We start from the raw sequence: 25,381 nt of genomic DNA, 5'->3' as shown, positions 1-25,381 counted from the left end.
GACATAAGCAACATCTTTCCCAAATTGTTCTTTTAATCATCCAACACGCGTGTCCTCAGCTAGAAACACCAAGCAGAATGCAACCCTCCTGCACAACCAGCTTTTACAACCAAGAATGCCACACACTGTTTTTGTAATAGGAAGAGATAGCACCAAGGTAGAGAGCAGCTGGCTGCAGTGAGATGCCTGTTGTTCTTCCTTTGACTTCTCCACATATTCTTTTCTTCTGTGCTCGGTGATGTGGACTTGAAGCTCCTGAAAAAGAGCACGAATCCAAAACTACACACTACATTTAGTCTGAAGGTTTTCAAGTCTTTGAAGATTTTCAAGAGATTTATTTTGGATTCAACAACAAGCTTTTGGAAGAGCTAACAGCAGCACCCTTCTTTTATCCCTGCACATGGGATGGCTGTACTTACATCTAATCCCCAAACCTTCACTTTATAACCTCCCCCAGCTTCTCTGTCTGCCTCAAATCTTCAGAAGTGCAGGGAGTCTAGAAAGAAAAGGAATAGAGAAAAATAAAATAAATGAAATTTTTAGCCTTTAGTTCTAACCTCTCTTAAATGAATTCTTAAGTTCATTTAAAATGAAGAGTGCATTTCCAAGGCACACCAAAAAAAAAAAATTTAAAAAAAAGCTTTTACAATAAGAAAGGAGTTGGAACAGAATACCACAATATTATTTGTTTTAAAGAGCTGAACAGGAAGTTCATGAAAGGTATCCTTAGCCATGAACACATTGTGGTTTTCACTGAAATGTACTGTACAACTTTGGCCCAACTTCTAACTGCACATATTTCAGGGCATTAGGTAACTTCAGGAAAAAAGTCTTCTTTTTACTCAAGAACACACAAAAACCTAAATTTTAATAAAGTCTCCCCATTCTAACTTAAATCCATCACTCAGCAACATCACTCATCACTCAGAAAACCTCTCCATTTCAACGCTGCCTCTCCATTGAGCTGGTGGGCTTTCCCTACCTCAGTGGCCAAAAAGATCCATGCTGGAGGAGAGGATGATGAAACACAGAAGTAACATCAGTCAGTGTCTAGACAGTGACTTTCCATGGAAGCCTTCCTTGTTTCCATGCTGTGCTAAGGCCAGATTGATAAAAGGTGTTGAATAGCAGCTGAAGGCACTCTGGAAAAACAAAACACTGAAGCAACAGGAGTCGAGCCAAACGCAACTGGATGTGTTTGCAAACCCTGCCAGGAGCATAATGACCACTGTAAAATGTAGCTGTCCTCACAAGGCAAAGGAAAAATGCTCCTGAGCACATGCTATTCAAAGCCTGTAACAGCTTAGGCTGCTAATTCCTGCAGTTTGTAAATTCTTAATCTGTTGACTAGTCTTCCAAGGAGAAATAGCCTGGCACTCATTCTAAGTCTTTTCTTCACTTAACCATCCCTAAGAAAAGAAGAGTTCACCTGCATGTAAACCAACAACCAGCCAGAGGAATTTCCCTCCTGCCAATTCCTGGATGTCACACGATCCCTGTAGATGTATCTACAGGGCTGGTTATCTTTTACATGATCAAACACTAGATTGCAGCTAGCACTTTGAACATCACTGCTAAGAATCCAGGTGGAGAAATTTCCCCAGGGACTACAGAAAGCAAGGCCTTAAGGGCACCTATATCTCAAATCTGACTCAGTAAGAAAAGATAGATGTGTAACTATTTTACTACCAACTGAACAACATTACTCAAGCCACCTCCCCCTCCACTTTTTCCCCCAAAACACATAAGCACAATTACCAAGTATTTGAAATATGTAGGAATCCTTACACAAACTAGACCTTAGAGCATGTGTCAAATTCCTCAGCACTGCCAATGTAGACAGATCCTTTTGTGATTAAGCACGAAGAGGTTATGCAGGAACTGAAGGCAGGTACCTTCATGGCAGATACACAACATTCATAACTCCTTTGTTCTGGTGTCTTGTAATACAAATAATTTCATTGGTTGCTAAATACTATGTTTCCATATAATTTTAAAATTGTTCCACAATAAAGTGTTTTTCTCAATATAATGATTTCCTCTACCAAGACTAAAAACACTACTTAAGTAAGGCAGTTTAATACGACCTTAATAGAGAATGAGGTGAATTTAACAGCAACCTTTAATTATTTGCTTGGGGGGCAGGGGGGGAAATTAGAACTAATCAGCCCCACTGAACTTTCCTATCCATTTCAACCTGGGGGAAAGTTTTACAACAGAAAAGTGTTTGTTAATCTTTCTCTCTATTTGTGGTCACACAGGACATGAGCAATGCTACTACAGGTCACCCACCAGGGAGGGAGGTGTTCTGCCCTAACTGCAGTTAAAAGGTACATCTGTACAGAGAAACCTCAAATAACACTGCAAGTTCGCATCTGCCTTGGCAGGGAGCAAAACACAAAAAGGGAAACAGGGAGACATGTTTATGGTCCAACCCACCAGAGCAGAGTGAAATATCAACCAGCACATATGCTTCCAGCTCCTCTGCTCTGTGCCACAGCCTCCCTGCTCCCCTTGCATCATGTACAAAACCCATTGGTAATTGTCTGTTGCTGTGCTCCTGCCTTCCATACAAAGCCATGCTTTTTTAGAATGTTGCTCTGTATCAAATCCACTGCTGCCACTAAAGCATTGCAAAACACTTTTGAGTCCAAACACAGCTACTCCACAACATACTGCAGACGGTTTTAGAAGGGGAGGAAAGGAAAAAAGCAAAGTCAACAAATCTTCAGCTTAAGGCAATTTTACCTTGTGTTTTGCAGCTGCTCTATAGCAAAAATTATGCTTTATAGCAAGAATTAGGGGAATATGTTCAATTGAAGCATATCTTGACCTCAAAATATCACCAATTTGATTCAAACTCCAGTCCCCCTCATCAGAGAAGTAGTTTCTCATGGGTTTTGGATATATATAATTATTTTTTTAAGTACCAGCTGAAACACCAGGACTAAAAGCATATATTTGAAAAACAATCCTGAAACTACAAAGGTCTCACTGTCTGCCAGGAAACAACATCAGAAACACGCTCCAACCTGGCTGATGCTTGGACACTGTCAGCCTAAAGCATTCAGAGCCAGATACTTCAAGGAAGAGCAAAGCTGTGTCTGCACTCTTTGCTGTGCAATGACCCAGTGTCCAGTTTGGGGAAGGAGAGGAAAGATTTTGTATGAACAAAGTGACACAGCTTTCAAACGTGATTCGGGGCCCACTTATATCAGAGGGAAGTACTTCGGCACATTTATTCTAGTAGCACCAGTAGGCCAAAATCAAAGTACTGAAGATGTTAAAGTGCTGTCTAAAATGCAGGAGCAAAGCCAAAGGAACCACGTATTGCTAAGAGAAATGAACAAATATTACACTGGCAGGTAAAAATGTTTTCTCAGAACATCAAAATCCCTGTTGTAACTTAATAGCAGTAACCCATAGTCAACCCAAGCTATTCAGATCCAAGGGTTTTTTTAAGAATTTTGGAAACAACATCTTTTAAAGGATTAAGAATGCACAATGCCATATTTAACTCCTGGCCATGAGTGACTCAAAATTAACACTTCTCCTCCATCTTATCTTATGCATGCCAATTACAATGGTTACTCAGAATCAGCATACCATCAGTAACAAGGGTAGCAAATGCTTTCCATTAGGCAGGAAAAACTTATTTTCTACACTGTTCTTAGAGTCCAACACAGGATAGATCTTACCACATATATTAAAGGTTCACCACTGACTGTATATATAAAATCTTGAATTGCTGCCATAAAGACTTTAAATACAGTAGAGTATTTAGAGAAGCCAACCCTCATTCTTGCTCTAACATCTTCTCTGTCAGCCTTACAGAGCTGCCTTGGTTTGCCATGCAGATCTGCAAGGAACAAGAAGACACACTCCTTGGATCATCATTCCTTGTCTTCATGGGCTGGAGATGGCAGCCCACAGCTGTTGCCATCTTGTTGCAAAGGTTTCATACCTTGGAGATTTCTCAGGGACAGCTCCTCACAGCACTGACTCTTTCTTCTTCAGCCAACAAACTCCATCTCTCCTCTCCACCAGCCAACCTGCTCTTTTACAATACCCCTCTTAACTGGATCCAGCTGTGGCCTATTAAGGGCAGGCTTGTTCTTAATGCTTGATAATTGGCCCAGCTGCAACTCCTTAGGGGTGAGATTACCTTCACCACTATCTCTATTCTCCTACATTTTATCTATCCACGCACAACTTACATACCATGAACTGGGGAGAACTGAGAGCAGGGAAATCCTAGCACTGCTCCTAGGACTGCCCATCCTTCTCCAGCACTGTGTTCAAAGATACAAATCACTTACATGCTACACTGACACTTAAAAACATCAGGGACAGGAGATGTCCTTTGGTATTTTTAAGACAGGCAACTCTAATATACAAACTAAGCCCTAAAACTGGGGGGTTTCAGGTCACACACACCACAACTATGAACTTTATAAATTCAGATAATGATAGTATTTAATAAATACTATTTATTTCTACATTAAATATAGAATTAAATATTAATGATACTATTTAATAAATACTATTTTAATTTCTGTATTATACAACCTTCTGTATTTAACACACTGTTATTATAATTATGTATGCAGTGAAGACCTTGCCAAAGATTCTGCAATAAGAAACACCAAACTTTGCTGAAGCTTTTGGAATTCACCTCCGAGCAGCCAAACAGGAAGTTGCCACCACAGTCTGGGAAACCATATAGCCACAAGCAGTTCAAAGCCAGGAACTATAGAGCATTTCTCCCTTTTCCCAGGCTGAGCAAGCCAGTCCAGTCATTCTTTGTGCCACTTCCAAAGACAATTAGCAAAATCTTGTTTCAATTAGCTTTTCCAGAGCTATAAGCACCAAGAGCACTGTACAACTACAGAAAGAAGAGGTGAGATCAAAAACATTAGGGAAGGGAAAGACCAGATAAAGCAAGGGACAAGAAATCCCAAAATGTGTCCCCCCCAAAATGCTGAGTACTATGTGGGGTAAAGCCAATGCTTGTGTTCAGAACAAGGAACATTCTTACACCAAGTTGGATTTCAAATTATCTTACTCCTCATTATTAAAATTATTAATTTCTTCCTAGAGAACAACTCTACAATACACTGTATAATGGCTCTATTTCTTCGGTATAAGGGTTTAGTCTATCTGTACACATCTGCAACATCTTATTTAGTACCAGCAAGATTAATGCACCTTTTGAGCACTCCTAACTTCTGGTCGGTAATTTTTTTTTTTGCAACATCCCACCCCTAGTCTTCCTCAATCTGGCATCTCCTTTGCTCTTCTATTGTTTCCCCTTTAGTACAACTCATAACTGCTTTGTAACTCAAATGACTGCCATAACAAATGTTTTATTAAAGACCAGATGAAATAAAAATATTTACCCTGACTCACATCTTAAGGTAGAAAAAGAAAATTAACGGGTCATTTACTCTGACATTGTCTACCAAGAGATTAACTTACATTGCATTTTGTTCCATTTTCCATACATGGTTTTAACTATTCTTTCCTTTAATATCTGTTTTAAAACTTAACAGTCTGACTGTTTCTTCTGTAATTACACACTGTGCTTCAAAGGCACCAGGGCCGTTACCACTTTGGAAAATAAATAACTTTTACACGTTTATATTCTATTTGAACCAAATAAAGAAATATGCAAAGCATGAAAAGACAATACTTCATTGCTCAGAGTAGAGATTTAAAAAAAACAAACCAAAAAACAAAAACACCCAAAAACCCATGAAGCTCTCTTTCACAGTCTACAAGAAAGATGGAGAAAGAGGATATTATGACAGGAAAAGGGAAATGGCTTCAAAGCAAAAGAGAGCAGGTTTAGAGTAGATGTTAGGAAGACATTCTCTGTTGTGAGGGTAGTGGGGAACTTGCCCCGAGAAGCTGTGAATGCCCCATCCCTGGGGAGGTGCTCAAGGCCAGGCTGGATGTAGCTCTGAGCTCTTCTAGTGAAAGGTGTCCCTGCCCATGGCTGGAGGTTGGAACAAGAGTTTTGGGGTCCCTTCCAACCCAAGCCATTCTATGATTCTATACAGAGAATAAAAAATATGGTTAGTCACCCAAGAAAATAACAGCTTTCCCTACAGATTCTGTTTCACTTACTCCAAGAAGCAGCAGTCTGCTGAGAAGGAGAAATTCAAAGTTTCTGTTTTCCCTCCCAATAAGAAAAGTCATCACAAGGAAAGCCACATTTTTTGCAACAAAATATACCTATTAATTTCTGTTCTTTACAAAATACCTAGTATAGGGAAACAGCAATGCTATCTCTGTAACCAGCAGTAATCACCAACACTGGGAATTAGTCAAGCAGCTAATTGCACACAAGCACAATTGTGCACAGGCCTTGAGAGGTGTTAAGTCACTCCATGCTGGGGAAGAGGCACGTGAGACCTTTCAGCTCAGTTGGAAGCTTGCAGTGCTCATCCTCGGAAATCCCACACTGCTGCACTGAGATAACAAGCATATGTTTGTACAAAGGTGTCACTGATGTGAAATTAAGCCACCAAATTTCAACCAATTTTGATACCTGAGAGTGTGGGATTTAATTCATTGGAGTAAAGTTCTACTGATTTCATATTCTAAGTTTAGTTGGGCAGCAATTTATGCTCTGTATGCTGAAAGGTTACATACACATGACAATCTTAATAACAGTTACTCAAAAATTCACAGAAAAAAATCCCAGTACTATTGTCACTATGCCTGCCTGGATGCACAGGCAGTGTGTAATCTCTCTTTTATAGCACTGAAAAGTGTGGCACACAGGTAATTAAAGCATCAGAGTTCCTTAATATTAATAATAATAATATGATCCCACATCTGATGGTTGGCTGCAGCTTAATGAAACAGAAGAGCAATGAATGATTTACACAAAACCTGGATGGAGGCTAAAAACGAGATTTGTTTCCTCTAGACAAAGACAGAAGGACCTAAGTGATAATGATTACCTGTGAATAATCAGGAAAACATATCATCTATGATAAAAGCAATCTCAAAGTGTCTAGTATACCATCATCACTTCCTAGCTCCTATTTTTATCCTCAAGGAAAAAAAAAAGAATCAACTAATTTCTTTTATATTACCAATGGCCCTACACAGAAAATTATTATGGTAATTACTCCTTCTTTTAAAAATCAGCTTTTATTTTTCTTAATATCTTCTTCTGCCCTTATAATATGGGCCAACAGTCAATTGCCATCTCACAGGAGTAAAGTCCAAAACATGCCACTTGCCCGAGTGGTGGCATCAACAGAGCTCCTTTGGCAACACAATCACTGGTGACATGCTACTTGCTTACAGTTTTCAGCTAAAAAAATTAATACAGTTCAAGAAACTCATCTATCACAATCAGTATTTGGGGGGAAGCCCCATCAGCATGGTAGGACCTAAGCATCTAGCTAACAATTTCATTTAGAATGCAGGAAAAAAAATCACAAGACTTGCTGTTCTCCCTCCTCCCCTTCCATGGTGATTCGTTTCTGAAGACAAACTTCTCATTTCTAATATACATTAAATGTTTATGCTTGCCCGACTCAATGGGGAAAAGAAAGCAAAAGAGTAACTGGGTCAAGGATGCAATTATCAAAAGTTGTATTAATGTGATGAAATCCATGTGACAACAGGAGAACCAGCAGATCTAAAAATTCCTGTTGGCATGCTATTTCTTAACTTTGTACTCAGAGCACCTAATTTGAAAAGCACTTTGCTTTTTCTCTTCAAAGATAAATGTTTTAAGAAAAAGGTTGTTTTAAACACAGATATTGTTATACCATGAAAAAGTATGGAGTAAATGAGGGAAATGAGCATGTAAAAGCCTCCTAGTACTACCTCTCTTCGTGATTTGATTCTGACAATAAGCTAATGTTCTAAAGTAAGCTCAGTTTCTGAAGCCATCCCTGGTGACCCTTAAGATAACAGCACTAGACTTCCCAGTAGAGATGCCTTTTTTTTTAAATACTTGCTCCCCATCAGAGTGTATCCAACCCACACTGTCATTTCACTACAGTGCTTTGCCTCTGTGTGCTCTGCCTCAGCAGACACTCAGTAAAACCAATCTATTTCACCTGCATTACTTCACCTTGTAAAATTGTGATGTGCTTGTCACACACAAAAGTCTATTGCTTCAAACTGCAATATTTGATCAAGTTTAATATATTCTGTTGCTTTCTAGTTATGGCTAAAAACCTCGACAACACCCATTTCAAAAGTACCAATAATTTTACTACCATTTGCTGTATGCTGTGCAGATACCATCAAGGTAAGAAAGTATGAGCAAGAATCAAGCATTCCTGTGTGCACTGCCCTGTTTCAAAGAAGTTCTTTCACCCACAGCTTCTGAGAGAGGTAGAAACATGGCTAATCAATGAGCCTGTCACACTCAACTTACAAGCCTTTGGAAAACATTAGTTTTTAATCATCCACTTTTACCAACCAGCTGTGGCTACTTGACAAGCTTTGCACATGGTCTCTCATGGCCTATTAAAACTCCCTGGTGTGCTGTGAAAGCATTTGAGGTAACTTGTTCTTCTGAATTAGAGATAATAAAAGCTACAGACACTGCATTAGGAATAGCCAAGAAAATGCAGAGGAACATAGCTTGTATGTGAAACTCCCATGTGGAAACTTCAGTTTCTGCAAAACAAAACACAATTATTTTCAAATTTGGTTACTTAGAATCTTACGGGATAAACCCTGGCCTGTCCTTGAAACAGACAAGGAGAAGAAAAAAAGAAACCTAGAAAACATTTTTAAATGCATTTATTTGTACTTAGCACAGACTATGCCTCCCCACTGCTCCACAGAAGAGTTTTATATCCAGGTTAGTGTCTAACTGTGCAAGTGACTTAGGTTTATTTTACTGTTGCATTTGCAGCAAATCTCATCATCTATCTCCTCTGTATAATCAAAATTCCTCTTCATCTATTTATGGACCAGCTCCTGCCTCCACCCGAGTCCTCTGGCAGGTGCCTTTCCTGAGCCAGTCTTTGGGAGCACTAGTGTCTTCTTTTTGGAATTGCAGGATATGTGTGTCACTCTCCTCAGAACACCTCCTCTGTTAGTTTATAAAACCTATCCAAATTCAGTTTCATCCTCTACTATCAAGGATCTAGAATTTCAACAGCTCCTTTCAAGCTCACCTTGTGCAAGGAGGATACACATCCTGCCATAACAGCACACTGCATCTACCCATGCTTAAAATATTTGCTTGCAACCTCAGCTCAAAGAACAACCCCAGAATGGGGAAAGCCCAACTCCCTGCTTGAACACCGTCTGCCTGAGGAAGTCATCAGGTATTTGCACTCAGCAGCAGGGAAAATTCAGGACAGGCTCACACAGTGTGCCAGGCAAGCGTGCTCTAGCAGAACTCTGGACATGCTCACACTGTGTGCCACGGAAGAGCTCTCTAGGACAGCCTGGTGACACGGTGCCAGAAGAATCCACCCTGTACTCTGAGAGAACTAATGACACTAGAACAAAGATCAGCAGCCTGTGAATTTTCCATCCCTGTACTGCAGCAAAGGCAGTACAGGCAGCAGAAGCTAAAGCTCAACACCAGCTAGGTTTGAAGTCAGATCAGCATGTCCTGAATCAGCCCCGCACTGTCCAGTCTTGGTTTTACAGCCAGCATGTTGTGTGGGCTGGCAGTCTTATTTTAAACCTTTGCATATGTGTTATTTAACCCACAGGTTTAAAACAACCTTGGGACTTACAGACATGAACCTTAACAGCTTTTGAGGAGTAATAGTATTTATCAGGTCAAAAATTAAGGGGTTACAAACTCAAATTTCTGATTTATAGCAGAAGCTCATATTTCCCAATTTAAGTCCTAGTGCAAGCTGGGATACCAGATCAAGTGCTATTTTTTCCAGTTCTATATTTACACTTCAAGGACTATGTAGAAGCACAGAGTAGAAGCAAAAATTCAGCTAAATGCCTGAATTGTGAGCCTTTTTAGGGAGCTTCAGAGAAGTTTGGGTTACGTGTCTTCAAACAGGTTTTCAAAGCAGTATAGATCTAGACATCCATCACAACTCAAGGAAGAAGGACCCAAACTTTAAATTTAAGAAAATAATAGCTTTACCTTGCATATGCACAGAAGCTTAGAGAAGCATTGAGATGAAAAGGAGGGTTTCTCCTCTGCTCTAGCAGGAGGCGCAGCTGAAGAATTTCAGCCTCACCCATGCAAAATTAGATATTTATTTTGGATAAATCCCACAGAATGTTTTCCGCCCAGCCAGCACTCCTACCTGCTGGTTTGGCAGCAGCAAAGGCAGGCTCTGTGCTGCAGGATGGCAGGCAGCCAGCCTCCAACTCCTGGGCCTCTCCAGACTGGCAGGGTGGACTGCTCAGGAAGCCTCAGGGTTACTGCAAGGCGAGGACAGTGACAGCTTTCAGCTGCCACATCTGAGGCTGCAAGGGTCACCAGAGCCTCTGCTACCAGGGAAACAGCAAATTTAGGGACATACCTTGCCATACCCTGCCTGCCAGCTGTTACCTTCCCTGGAACATGTGCACACACATTGGAAAGGAGGGAGAACAAACATCACCTCCTGACTTGCTGGTTGGACCAGGGAAGCACTGAGGGATCCCCATTTTCTGCCTAAAAACAACCAAGTAAAACCATAGCACATCATTGTATGTGTTCCTACACACCGGCTGGCCAAAACCACAGCACGGAGACTGTATTTCAGAACCAACATGCAACATATGCTGGCTGAGGTTTAGCCCAAAGCAAGATAGAAAACAACAGAAATGTGACTCCTGCCTGAGGAACAAACCTTTAACCATGCTCTGAGGATCCCATGACTTCAGGATTTTCTTGGCATCAAGCCTCATTGACATCCCCCAAGAGTCTCCCAACTGCCCCTCTTGTTCCCCTTCTCCACACAGATCCCTCACTGAGAATTCCTGAATTTTCTGTGATCTGCCGTCAAGAGTTATACTTTAGTGCAAGGACATCACAATACTGACATGCTGTTAGGCTGCAAAGACAAACTTCCCAGGGAACACTTAAGCCATTTCCCTGACAAACAGCACCATCTTTATCACATTAGGACATATCTATATTGATTTTCAGAAAAGAATCACTGGTCCCTCAATGCTGATATGCCTCTACCAGAAAGCTTCCTATATTTTGGCAGATACAGAATCATGATTTTTACCCATGTTTAAATAAGGAAAAGAAAATATACAGGATATACTTGCAAAAGGAAATATACAGGATATTTCACTGAAAAAGTTTACACATGTCAGTGCTGACATAACAGCCTGCAAAGATTATAAAAATAAGGTTAAAACACACATGCATAATTAAGTATTGTTTGCTAGCAGCTCTTGCACATGCTTAAATAATAACGCATGCTTAAAGCCAACATTATTTGGTGTTACTTCAATGTCCTTTGTTAGTCATCTTAACAACCTACAAAGTTATCCAACAATAAGTCCAGTCTCAAACCTTTCTGAGAAGCAAACTTCAAATTATTAAAAATATGGAGTTTTTCTAATGTTTCTCTTTTCAAATACACGAGTATCATCAAACATTCTTCCTAAACTGGAGAATTTTTAAGGAGAATTAATGTCAAACTTCTCAAAAAAAAATTTAAAATCCTGTTTGTCTGAGCACATGTATCTTTTCATATACAGCTGTGTTAAACCATTCCCTTTACTGATGGTTCCTGCACTATTTCACTGTTTTCTTGAATTATGGTGGAAAAAAGAGAGAGGGAAGGAAACAAGAGAAATACGGAAAAAAGAAGAAAAAGGCAAGCAGGCTCCCACATTACTTGAAAAACATGAGTTATTTCCCAACCTGCCACTCCACCACAGTGTGCCTGACCTGGTGAGATCTCACATTTCCCCCAAAGGTTTTACACCCACATGGGTATCAAGGAAAAAAAACCCAACAAAACAACAAAAAGACCCCAAAATCCTCATCAACAAAATACCATGGAGCTCTGCCTCTCCTGCTCACATAGGAGGCATGCAGGGTGCCAAGGAGACAAGATCATCACATAGTGCTGAAGGTTTTCTTAGTGCCATGTGCATCCCAAACACCCTGGCTGCCTACTGTATTTACTTCCAGATGAATCTTGCTGTAAGTTCATGGATTTATTTTATACATATTTCTATGTATCTCCAACTCACACGATGTAATTAAATTTTCTTTCCATTATGCCGCATTTAAATCCCAATTTGATCTGTCAAGTGCCAAGTTCTCCACAGGAGAGCATTCCTCCTCCTTATTTCTCTTCCCTGCAGTTCCCTTTCATGCTCATGGTAGTTCTCTGCACAGCTTTCTCCACAGCTACACAATTCAACACCTTACTAAGAAATATCTCTTCCTAACAATAAACTTCTTTGCAAATAGAATTAACAGGGCAAATGTAAACACAAGAGCAAGGAATTAGTTGCCATATTTACCCAAACTACTGCTTACACTTCCTTATGAAGTGGAAGCAGTAGTTTGGGTAAATGAAATTCTATATTAGATACATAGGATGGCTTAATGTCAAACTCCTCATTTACTGAATTCTGCAGCTGGCCTGCAGGAACCCTGCAGCATCTCCCTTCAATTCATCTGAGAAATTATACTTACAAGGTTTCCAATAAAGTCTTAACTAACTTGTGGCAATAATAGTCACGCTAATGACTGCCATTTAGTAACTGTTTGGAGGGCTTCCTATCCTGAGAACACTGCAAAGAAAAGATATGTTTCTACAACAGATGACAACAGCAAAATATATAAAGCTTATGGTAGCTTTTTCTGTTAAAACAAGTTAATTCATAAAGATAAGGGAATTAATGCCTGTCAATTTCCTTCTCTTTGGATTCTGTCCTTCACACACAGTAATTACATCGGGAAACCTCCCTCCATAACCGACTAATGGATATAAGGAAAAAATCAGTTGTGACTAAGAGATTACTGCGTGAAACAGATTTTAACACCAACATTAAATCCAAATGGTATTTTTAAATACATCATCTACACTTGAAATCTGCAGAAGTACTCTAGAAATGTTCCTTTTGGTGCCTTTGAAAATTAAACTGCACTTGCACTGAAGGCAAAGAAAAACGAACTTCCAACAAAACAACTGAACACACTGCAAAATTGCTTAAAAGCATATCACAGTGAAGCATGACTAGTGCTTCCAGGAGGGTTTTCCCAAAGGCAGACAGAGCTGATACTTTGTCTGACAGGGTATATTATCTAGGGTGCAATGTAATCCAGCAAGGAAGACAAAGGAAAAAAATATTCCCATTAAGTCTTCTACAGAAAATAAGAACAGCCAAACAGTAATAAATCACTAAGTTATAACTGCATTTTGGCACAGCTACAGGAGGACACCACTGAGATTTTAATGGAGGTTTTTAAATCGTGAAGTCAGACAGATTAAACTGTCAAATAGAAGTCTGACAGGAGTTTGCTTAAAGTACTTTACAGCCATAGCACTATTCATAAGTTAAAACAAACCAGAATTATAGACACTGGCTATCTGGGACTGAGATCAGAAGAAAAATTTGCATATTTTATTTTCTAGGAAACCTCCCTCTGTCACATATTATTTTCAATGCACTACTACTCAAGTTAGTAGTTTACATTTATGAATTTCTAGACTGAACTGCGTCCGACTTCATTCATCTGAGATCAGTGCTCAGTATCAAATACAGCAAAGACTACTGATAAAGGCACACATTTGCATCTAGTTAATCATCCTAATTGGTATGCAGACCACCTTAAAAATGTACTAATCAGTGTTACACTCAGATGCAGGGTTTGTTCAGCAGTAAAAGTCATGATCTAAACACTTAACCAAACAAATATCACATTTTCAGGGAAGACTGGAGCTCAGCACGTTTCAGTTAAAGAAAGAAAATTATTTTAACATTGGGAGACAGAACTTTTGAGGCTGACCTTAGATGTCCAGCTAAATCGAGTTTCATCTTTTTAAGGCACAAAGAAATCCACTTTCTTTAACAAGGTTAACTCACTATCCTGAGTGATGGAGGCCAAGTGTCTGCTGTCTTGGTCAGGGCAGACTCCTACATTCATTTTCCATTGCCTTGCTGCAGGGTCTGCTCTTACCCTTGGCAACAGACTTCAGCAATCAGGACCTCCCAGATGAGGCACAGATAAACCAGTGGTCATCAGCAATTCCAGGGCACTCTACACAACACAACAATTCCCTCAAATTCTCCTGCCAGAGCTCTACAGCCTCCCACCTTGCAGGTGAATGGAAAGTGGTACAAGAGACAATAATTTCAGCAGGGATCCAAGGGAAGCAAAGCAGAAAGCAGGAAATCTTTTCACAGCCAGGAGCAGACCTACAGACAAGCAGCACTCCTGGCTAAAGGCCACAGAGGCTGCAAAAAGGTCCCAGGAGGCTGCATTTGGAACCAAAAGCCACCAAACGTTTTGAAGGGAAAGCTTGCACCCAACTCTGGTAACATGAAGCTGAGAACAGCCAGAGGTTCAGAGAGTATCTATAGAGGAGGTTTTGAATAAGGACATCCTGTTCTTATTCTTCCTTTGACATCTGCTTACATGGTGTCAAAAAAAAAAAGGTTGCAGAAGACAACAGATTACAAGGAAAGCAGGCTGAAGGGTAAAAAGAATTAGGCAATTAAAGCAGGACACCACACAGAGTATTCCAAAAACACCCTCTGCTCCTTAAATCTCTGGGGACAGCATAGATCAGTGCTCTGTCCAAAGCATAATGAGACAAGGAAACAGGCACAGAGGTGCTGGGAAGTAGTCAGGTACTGCTGACAGTCACAGTACCCATACACAGCATCTGCAGCTGGTTGCATTCCATGTTGCACACACAATATTTTTCAAACCAACAACAGACCTCATACAAGTTCAACTACTGCAACCACCATGCCAGATAACTCAGCTGTTCTCCAGGATAACAAATGAAACAAATCCCATGCACTAGCTCCACTAGACTTGTTTTCAAATTTGTTTTAACTTCATTTAATTCTGGTCATGCAGTCTCAGCATAACTTGGAGAACTGGTCTCAGTTCACACTATCTGGGTCTACTGTACAGCCCCCTCTTTTTTGAGAGGATTTATGAATTACTTATATATGGAGGAGGGGACAGGGGGCAGAATTGCTGCAGTTCATTTTTTTAACCTGAAAGTTAATAAGCTCAAGCAGCTCATATATACAAACATATAGTTTCCTTTTGCACAGCTTGTTCTTTAAGGAAAAGTATTTTCCATACAATTAGATGCAGTTGTTACACAACACATTATTTTAGAGGGGAAAAAACCTAACATGCAAAACATTTCAGAAAGCAGCCACTAAGCACATTGCAACCATGTAGCAATACAAGCTGTAAAGCAGGCATTTTTAATACCAGTTTTGTAATGTCAGATTTTAAAAATAAGAAACACTAACACATAAAATCTCTATTAAGTTAACTCAGACAAACTGAAAAGCTTTTGCTGAGTTACCAAGCCTTGTCTCCTACTGCCACAGCCAAGCATACAGTACAGACTTCCTCAACATATCCTCCAGAGCCAGTTAAGGGGCTTACTCTCATTTATCCCATTTTAAGGTTGTTCTAGAATCTGAGCCCATTTAGGGAAGAAACTGTGTAAATTTCAGCTTAAGTTTATTCATGTCAGTTTATATCCATTTCCTCTCATGCCAACATTGTTCTTTAGCTTCAATAGCTCCTCTCTCCCTTTCTAGTGTTTATAACTCAGCTGTACTTGCAGACTGCAATCATATTCCTTCTCAGCCTTATTTACTAGGCTAAACAAGCCAGGCTTGCCTTGTCTTCTCTGGAATAATTGACACTGCTGTCCTCCAGCCTCAGTCTGCACTGTCCCACCTGCAGCACGGGTGAGAGAACCCGTGGCTGGCACTCCCCAGGAGCTCACACCCATTCCACCACTGCTCCTGATGTGTCCTGGCCTCACACGCCACCACCACCTTCACCTTCTCCATAGCAGCAACCTGGCCAGTGATCAGCCAGTGCACCCTGCACATCCCTGCCTCTGCTGCTGCCATTAATGGAGCTCCTTGCTCACAGCAGGGTACAAAGGTAGGACTTTGTGTCCACTAGAAAGGGACGTACAGGATAGTTTGTTTTCTGTGTGGATGATTTGTTCAAGTATGACTACACATCCTGTGTCAAAGCTTGCTATCTGACAGATGTAATCAGCCAGCTGCTCACCATTACCCATCAACTACCAGGATTCACTTTAGTTTTTCACAACCTCTACTAAAAAATCCTTACAGCAGGCAATCTCAAGTACTCAAATTCCCCCTTAAGCTCCTGAAGTCATCACTCTTCAGCTCAAATTCTGCAGCAGCCTTTTCTAGGTTCCTCAGGCATTTCCTAAGGAAGATTCTGTCCCTCCTGACCAATGGCACAGCAAAGTCTACTCAACACCACACCAAAAATGACCAGTTTTGTCACTGGTTTCCAACTTAGCTGCAGAACTGAAAACAAAAAGAATAATCCAGGTTTCCAAGTCATGCATTTCCTCTCCTAGCAAACGATTCCCACAGTTGTAATCTACTATTTAGATGACTCTTGCTGGGAAAGGCACATTCACTCGTGCTGCTTCAGAGCCAAGAATCTTCCTCCTTGTTACAACAGTTATGTTTTCTTCATAACACAGGATAAAATTACTCTTCATCCCGAAGAGTCTTCTCCAGACCTTGATTTCCCCTAGATGACAAAAAACCCCAAAAAATACAAGCCAAAAAGTATTCCATCACACACACTCATTGCTGTAAAGGAAGAACAAAAATATCCTCACTCTGCATGACTGTTCCAGGCAAGGAAATTAATCAGCCAAGATTTTGTCCCAAGGTCACCGTAAGAGGATGTCTCTTCCTTTAAGTGCTAGGACATCTGCACTCCTATTTTAACTAAATGCAATTATCCCAGCAGAAAATAGTTTTAAACACAAGACAGACAACTCATTGAGGCGTTCAGAAAGTACCAGACCATGAGATGGCAGGGTGACAACACACAGGATCTAGAACAAGCTGGAGGAGCACACCTCCGAGCCAGAGGACACAGCAAACCTGCAGCAGCTCAGCAGCAACCCTACCTCCGATCTTGGTGAAGCACTGAAACTTGCAGCAGACCCTGAACAAGTGACTGCAGATACCATTTATGACATACAGCTGGACATACAACCAGCAGCATGCACAACACACAAAGCCTACCAGCATATCACCACTGCAGAGTTACGTTTTTTCCTTGGTTTTGTTAGTTTGTGTTTAAATCGCAGAAGTACACTTACCCTCCCTAGCACGCAGGAGCCCAGCCAAGAATTATAAAACATTGCAAACAAGCAGGCAAAGCAACGAAGTACAAATACAAACCGTTACACTTTCCATTTTATCTGTCCCTCTAGCCGCAACGAAAAGTAGCTCCGTTGCTGCCTTGAGACCCAAGCAAATTCCTGACAACTTCCAAGACGGATTCATGGGGTCCACGGTTTGTTCCGAGGACGGTATTTTCCGCACGCTCGCCTTTGCAGCCCCGCGCGTAACCCTCGAGTACGATTTAATCACAGAGCTCAACCCGCTCACTCCACCAATAAAAATAAAAAAATTTAAAAAAAATTTTAAAAAGCTACTTCTGCAGACACTTTTACCATTTTTCAGGCTTTTTTGCCGCACCACCACCAGCAGAACAAGACCGGCTGCCGCTGCTATTCGCCGCCTGCGGGAGCAGAGCCCACGCTCGCCGCAGGCTCGGCCGGCGCTCTGCAGCAGCAGCAGCGCTCCTGCACACCGGGGGAAGGCAGCGGACCGCAGGCCGGCCTCGGCCCCGCACCCCCGAGACCGGGATGCGCCGGAACCAACCCGAGCAAGGGCGGCGGGACCCTGCCCCGGCCTCCTGCCCGCTCGCACCGGCAGCGGGCCGGGCGGAGCGGCGGCACCGCGGGCGGCCGCGCTCCGGGGCTCTGCCGCGGGACGGGACCCGCTGCCGTGCCCTGCCGTGCCCTCCCGCCGCCCGCCGCGCAGCGCACCTGCCCGCCGCTCCGCTCCGCCGACCGCCCCGGAGGCGCCCGAAGCCGCTGCGGGATGCGGCCAGCCTTCCGGAAACGCTTCCCAGCCCGCTGCGCTTACCCAGGAAACGATTCCGGCCGCCGGCCGCCACCGCCCCTCCTCTCCCTCCGCCCCGGCCGCCGCCCAGAGCCGCGGCCCGCAGGGGCCCGGCCGGGCGGGGCCAGGGGGCGATGGCCGCGGCGCCGGGCCTGAGCCGGCCCGCCGCCCTCAGCGGGGCCGCGCCGGGGGCAGCAGCGCACAGCAGGGCAGGTGTACCTCTGGGAAGAAGTAGAGCTTGTGTGTGAGGCAGGTCTACTCCCTGGGGAAAAAAAACCAAAAATCTTTTTGTTTCTCCTTAGGGAGAAAAGAAGGGTCTGGCTCGTGCTTGGCAAATGTAGTAATGGCCATATCAAAGTGAGGCAGTGACAATGACTCTCCTAAAATGCCACCAGGTAGACAGCCAGGTAGCCCGGGAAGCTCTAGAAGAAGGTTTTATCACTCTCTACAATTCCCTGAAAGGAGGTAGACTGCTCGGGGTCAGTCACTTCTCCCAGGTAAAAAGCAATAGGACAAGAAGAAAGAGCCTGAAGTTGCTCAATGGGAGGTTTATGCTGGATACTAAGGAAAATTACTTCACTGAACAGGTTGTTAAGCATTGGAACAGGCTGCCCAGGGAACTGGTGGAATCACCATCTCTGAAGGTAGTAGAGATGTAGTACTTGGGGATGTGGTTTAGTGGTGGACTTGGCACTGTCAGGTTCATGATTGGACTTCAAGATCTTAGATATCTTTTCCAACCCTAACAATTGTATGTTTCTATGATTCTAAGTGTTTTTCACACTGGATATGGGCACCAAGTAGCAACACAGCAGTGGGTTACACATCCACATGGCTGATGAACATTAGCAAACCCCATCTGGTCACAGATTAATGGAGTGTGCTTGGCATGGGCATGGGCTCCAGGCAGCTGTGCTCTGGTTGGTCTCAAAACTCTGGTAACCAGGGTGAATGGAAAGGAAGGAGGTGTTCTCATGTACGGAAAACAAACAAGTAAAGAACCAGGCCTGGCAACTTCACTGCTCTAAGCTGCATGCACTGCTGTAAGTTATTGTTCAGATTGAATCCCTGGACACACCTTGAGATGGACGAGTAGAGAATAACAGCAATATCCCAAACAATTAGAAATGAGGCTTAATGGAACACACCCATAGGAAGATATTTCTGTTTAAGGCCTTCCAAATACATGGAATATTGTCTGTTCTCAAAAGCTAGGCTTTTGAGTTTGCAGGGGAAGAAACTGGTCATTGCTAAAGCAAAAAATTCAACCTAGGATGGTAGTTCAGTGGAAAGCAGATAAGAGACATTTTATTTCTACACCTCCTAACAATTTTAGGAGGTTCCTGGAACAACAGATGCAAAACAATCAGCAGTAAAATAGGGTCATATTGGAGTGACCTAAGATATATAAGGAGGTCAAGAAGTCTATTACAATAATGAAATTGGCATCTCATACATTTTCTGACATGTTCTTGTAAATGTAAACACATTTAGTAGTCCTATTGAAGTGCCCGAGTCTGCTTTAAAATTTATTACACCTTTCATAACAGCAAATCTATTTATCTGCAAGAGATGATTTTTCCTATGCTTTCCATAACATTCTTCTGTGTTTTGTTCCCTGCCTTTACAGTTATGCTTTGGTAATAACGGACAACTCACGAACTGAGAACAATTTAAAGGATCATTAAAATTAATAACAATATTAAGTATTTAATTAAAAATGTTTATGTTTTTAGAAGATCATATTGACATCCACCAGCCTAAAGAACAGAAAAAAATATTTGTAATTATAAGTGCTACACTGATGAACAAGAAGAAACAACAATTAGGCGAAGACATACAACAGTTAGGCAAAGTAATTCAGAGCAAAAGACCTAGAAATTATACTTTAATATTTAATAACTTACTCCTCAATGTATTTTTCTTTTTTTGTAGTAGTATCCACTTTTTCCATTTGTCTTAAAATTTGACATTATTTGATCTTCTAATACTTTTACAAGCTAAAACTCACATTTTAATTGATATTTTTAGATTCAATACTATGATGATGGCCCAGAAAAGTTTCTAAATAATTATAATACTCTGTAAAAAAATCATGTTATCCTGATCAGTTTCAGAAGGACCTATGACCTCCTGAGACATCCAAAGGTGATTCATCCAATTCCAGCATTTGCAAATCAGGTTGCTTCCCTCTTCAGCAAAGCACATCATCCAGCAGGAGGGAAAGCTTTTATGCTTTGACAGCATACTGGAGAAGAACTCTCCCGGGAATATGTACTATATCTACTCTGGAGATGCAAGACAACTAGCAAATTACCAAGGTTATTAGTGAATACCCTATTAATAAATTTCCCTGACAGAAATGCTCAGGCAAGATACTCAGAAATTCCTTTAATAAAAATAAATGTAATAACACTGCATTGTGGCTTTCATTATGTGGTTAGAGTTATGATCAATATTTAGTTACCTATTCCATAGAATGCACTTTGGATTGCAGTGTGGTAAGCAGTACCATAAAAATAAGGTGTTGGGGGAAGCAAAATAAGGAATTTCATATACATCCTAAATGGACTGCTGGCCAATACACTCCTTGGAAACATTTCTGTGTGGATGCAGTGCTTGCCTAGGCTTGGCAAGTCTCATCAAATATTTCACAGAATCATAGAATATCATTATTTGGAAGGGACCCACAAGGATAATCAAAATCCAACTCTCGGGCACTTACTCTTTTACTTAAGACTCAAACATCTTGTGTTTGGTCAAAATGTCTCCAACTTTGCAAGAAGGAGTGACAGTCCATAGGAACGTCCATGGGCAGGTAAACCTGTGCAGCTGCCCTTCCCCACTGCCGCACGGGTTTGCAGCCTTGCACCAGGACTGCCTGTGCCCGCAGTGTGCTCCGAGGAGGAGTTCATCCTTTCTCCCCTGCTTTCTGCTTTTAGTAGTAGCTTTTTCCTTACGGGTTAGTCCGTGTAGAGGGATAGTTACAGCACGCAATGATCCCGTCTCGAGAAGCTCTTACTCTCTCCTGCTGCGGCGGACTGCAGTAGGAAAGTGGTGCCTGTGAAGCAAGCAAGGCTACCATCTAGTGGTGCTACTGCGCTTCCCTCGCGCAGAGAAACACACACTATCTTTGGCTGATCTATCGATCCTAGACACAGAAACTTAACTAAGAAAATTCGGTAATAGCAGAATGGTTGGAACACTTTCTCTAACGTTTTCATGCAGCTACAGAAAGTTTTCATTTTAAATACAAAATCTAATCATTTTCCAGAAAAAGCAAAAACCAACACACAAAACCTGCAGCTAGGAGATTTAAGAATCAGGCTCGTAGCATGTAATTTTCATTACAGGCTCGAACCTGCCTGGAGGGTTCAGTTCCCCAGACAGATTGCTTCCCGTGTGCAAAAGCATGTACTGCTCCCATTATTTTGAATTCCGCTCTCCTTAGTGCTCCCTGGGCTAGCATATAGTGAAAGGTTAATTCTGCCATGAACAAATTTCCCTGTGTTATTTATAGAGAACCAAAGGCCACAAGACATCAGTCTCAGATAAGATTATTCCACTAGTTAAATCAAACCTGGAGCTAAATCAAGGCCTCCTGCTGTACTCATGGAGTCCTCTCCCACTTGCTGTATTAGCTATCCGAGGCACATTGCCACTGCCTTAATGAAGGCTCTGTAGGAAGAAGTGCAAGTGGAGCAATTTGTAGGCCAGCAGTTCTCTGACATCTTGGCATGCCAAGCAAGGCAGAAAGAAACTTCAAAATTATCATTCTAGCTCTTCAGGAATGCAAAGCCTTGCATACAGGAATAGTTATAAAGTAATTATAAATTATCTCTTAGACATCTGTCTAGATGTAATTCTCTGATCTCTCCTTTCTCTGCCTGTTATACAGCAGTATATTGAGATTGCCTACAGAGAGGGTGAAGGAAACATAGCCTGACCTGATTGCCACCAGGCATATAAACTCCTTGGTTATGTGATGAATTTACTCAGCCCTCCTACTCATCCAAACATGGGCAGCTCCATTTTTTATTATTATTACAGACAGGTTCTGAGCAGTGCAAGCAGGGTGACTGTGTTCGCTCAGAAACAATCACCATACTCAAAACAGGAGAGTATACCAACTGACCACTGCAGGTAAACAGCCCAGTGGGAACTTCCTTCTAGCTGGAAGGGCCAGATGGGGGGAAAGCTGCTCTTTGTAGCTTTTATTAGAAGCTGCTATTAATGCAGAGTTTCTAAATGCTACAGTAGCTGCTTAGGCACTGCTAGAAGCCAGTACCTGCTTTCAGAGCTGACTTTTCTGCAAACTCCACTCACTCTTTTATGTGGCTCTGGTGGACAAAAATACTCAAAAGCTGCCACAGAGCAAGGCCTGTAATTATAAGTAGTCAAAGAGAATAACTCACACTTTCAAAGCTGACATCTAGCTAGATTTTCTTGCCTTGGCTGCTTAAAATGGGAGCTATAGCCTGGATGGGAGCCAAAACATATGATAACCAATATTTTCCTGTAACTGAGAAATAGGAACACAACAGAGATTCTGCAATGTAGGTTGCATTTGAGACTATAAATATTTTGTTGTTCAAGCAGCACAAAATAAAGCACAGCTTGGCAGTTTTAGGAAAACACCTCTACATTACCAGCAGCTGCTGTGCTTCAGGCCTGCTGCTCTGGCATCTTGAAGCTTTCCCTGGAAGAACTTCACTGCAGGTTCTACCCAATAGGCAGCCAAGGATGATGACCAGTCCAGCTCCCTGGGAAGCTGTCAGGAAAGCCATGTGTTACCATCCTGTTGCAAAGGTTTCATACCTTCTCAGCGGTATCTCATGGGCAGCTCCTCACAGCACTAACTTTCTTCTTCTCAGCACAGCCAACAAACTCCATCTCTCCTCTCGATCAGCCAACCTGATCTTTTACAATACCCCTCTTAATTTGATCCAGCTGTGGCCTATTAAGGGCAGGCTTGTTCTTAATGCTTGATAATTGGCCCAGCTGCAGCTCCTTAGGGGTGAGATTACCTTCACCACTATCTCTATTCTCCTACATTTTATCTATCCACAGCCATGCTTCAGGCCAGAATGGCCTCATGCTATATATGGTACTTTGAGAAACCTGCCTGGTATAGTTGCAGGTGTTGCTGCTCATGGTGGGGGTTTGAGCGCTTTCTCAGAGATTTTTGAATAGTCTTGGGGATCTGGAGAGGTCACAGTCGACTGCAAGCTGGCAAATGTTGTTTCAGTTTTCAAGGAGGGCAAGAAGGATGACCCTAGGAATTAAAGATCTGTCATTCTTACTTCAGTGCCTGGTAAAATTATGGAGAAAATTATTCTGGGAGTTATTAAAAAACACTTGAAGGACAACATGGTCATTGATCACAGCCAGCATGGTTTCATGAGGTGACAGTCCTGTTTCACTAACTTCATTTTATTTTATGACAAGTTAACTCACCTAGATTATCAAGAGAAGCCAGTTGATGTAACCTTTTTGGATTTCAGTAAAGTTTTCCATACCATCTCTCAAGTATCCTTCTGACAAAATGTTCAGCACACAGCTGGATAAACACATGGGTGAGCAATTGGTTAATGCATCGAGCACAAAGGGTTTTAGTGAATGAGGTGGCATCAGACTTGGGACCTGTCACTAGTGGGGTTCCACAGGACTCTAATTTAGGGGCAGTGCTCTTCAACATCCTTATAATTGACTTGGATGCGGGACCTGAAAGTAAAGTAAGTTTACCAACAGGACTAAATTGTGTTGACTCCCTGGAAGGTAGAGTGATCCTGCAGAGAGACCTGGACAAATTAGAGGACTGGGCAATCACCAACTGTATGAAATTTCACAAGGGGAAGTGATGGATTCTGCACCTGGGTTATACATACAATATATGGGGAATGAGATGCTGGCAAGTAGCACCTTGGAAAGAGACCTCTGTGTCCTGGTCACTGGAAAGGTGATCATGAGCCAGCAGTGCCCTGGCAGCCAGGAGGGCCAGCCCTGTCCTCTGGGGCATCAGGCACAGCATCACCAGCCAGACAAGGGAGGGGACTGTCCTGCTCTGCTCTGTGCTGGGGTGGCCTCACCTTAAATATTGTGTGCAGTTTTGGGCACCTCAATAACAAGAAGGATCTAAAGCTGTTAGAGAGTGCCCCAAGGAGGGCTATGAAGATTGGTGAAAGGTCGTGAGGGGGAGCCATACAAGAGCACCTGAGGGCACTTGGTCTGTTCAGCCTGGAGAGGAGGACAGTGAGGGGAGACTTCATTGCAATCTACAACTTCCTCATGAGGGGAAGACACCAATCTCTTCTCTATGGTGTCCAGTGTCAGAACTTAAGGAAACAGCATGAAGCTGTGTCAGGGGAGGTTTAAGCTGGGTATTAGGAAAAGGTTCTTCACCCAGAGGGTGGTTGGGCACTAGAACAGGCTCCCCAGCGATCCACCAAGACACCACCAAGCATGACAGGGTTCAAGAAGCATTTGGAAAATGTTCTCAGACACATGGTGTGATTGTTGGGGTTGTTCTGTGCAGGGCCAGGAGCTAGATGCTGATGATCCTTGTGGGCTTCTTCCAACTCAGGATATTCTATGATTCTATCATCCTTACTAGGTGATCTTAGAGTCTCTTCCAACCCACACCATCCTAGAATTCTATGATTCTGTGTTATGCATATATACACACACTCACATCCACTAATACACATTAAGAGGTACAGAAAGCTAAGATAAAGTTGGAAACGCTAGGTTTGCTAACAGCAGAAGGCCAGTGCTTTGTCTCTGAAACAAGAGAGACAAAAGTCCAGTGCCTAATGTCCTAAATACAGCTAGAAAAGCCCAGGCTGCAAATGCACTCAATGGGAATTTTGCCCTACGTGTATAAACATACACAGGAAAGAGCAGCATGTTTTGCATTTATGTTTGCAGCTGTAGAATGTGATAGAGTCCCATTGTTTTTCTGATCCATAGTGTAGTTTCCCTCACAATCTAAATATTTTTCTCCACTGAGACAGGGATTTGTTGCAGCATGCATGCTCATAAGCTAAACTCCTCCACTGAGACAGTGTGGCACAAGGTCCAAATGATGACATTTTTGTACCAACATGTGCTTTGGGTAAACGATTCAAAACAGCACTTGTTAAACTGATCTTCAGAAAACAAGTTTCTCTATCAGTGACGAACACTGTCTAAACACTTCTCTAAAGTTGGATGTTTGGAAATACTCTCTCCTTGTGTAGTGTGAAAAAATTCCTGAAGCAGAAAGGAAAAAAATCCT

General features: G+C 42.1%; 1 protein-coding gene across 15 annotated transcripts in view; it reads right to left on the bottom strand.

Moving 5' to 3' along the window:
• APBB2 (amyloid beta precursor protein binding family B member 2) overlaps positions 1-18,156 on the bottom strand; it is a 165,605-nt gene extending 147,449 nt beyond the window's left edge. For 12 of the 15 annotated variants that reach the window (XM_039698870.1, XM_039698873.1, XM_039698876.1 and 9 more), the window contains exon 1: positions 18,030-18,146. The gene's annotated coding sequence lies outside the window, so the exon portion shown is untranslated. Of the gene's footprint in view, positions 1-419; positions 480-17,376; positions 17,401-18,029 lie in introns of those variants that run through there. The other 3 variants (XM_039698864.1, XM_039698866.1, XM_039698865.1) reach the window with 3 other exon arrangements.
• Positions 18,157-25,381: the final 7,225 nt, after the last annotated feature.

The sequence above is a fragment of the Passer montanus genome, unplaced genomic scaffold, assembly GCF_014805655.1.
Source record: "Passer montanus isolate IOZ18808 unplaced genomic scaffold, ASM1480565v1 scaffold13, whole genome shotgun sequence".
NCBI lineage: Eukaryota > Metazoa > Chordata > Aves > Passeriformes > Passeridae > Passer > Passer montanus.
This window is presented reverse-complemented; position numbering and strand designations above follow the sequence as displayed.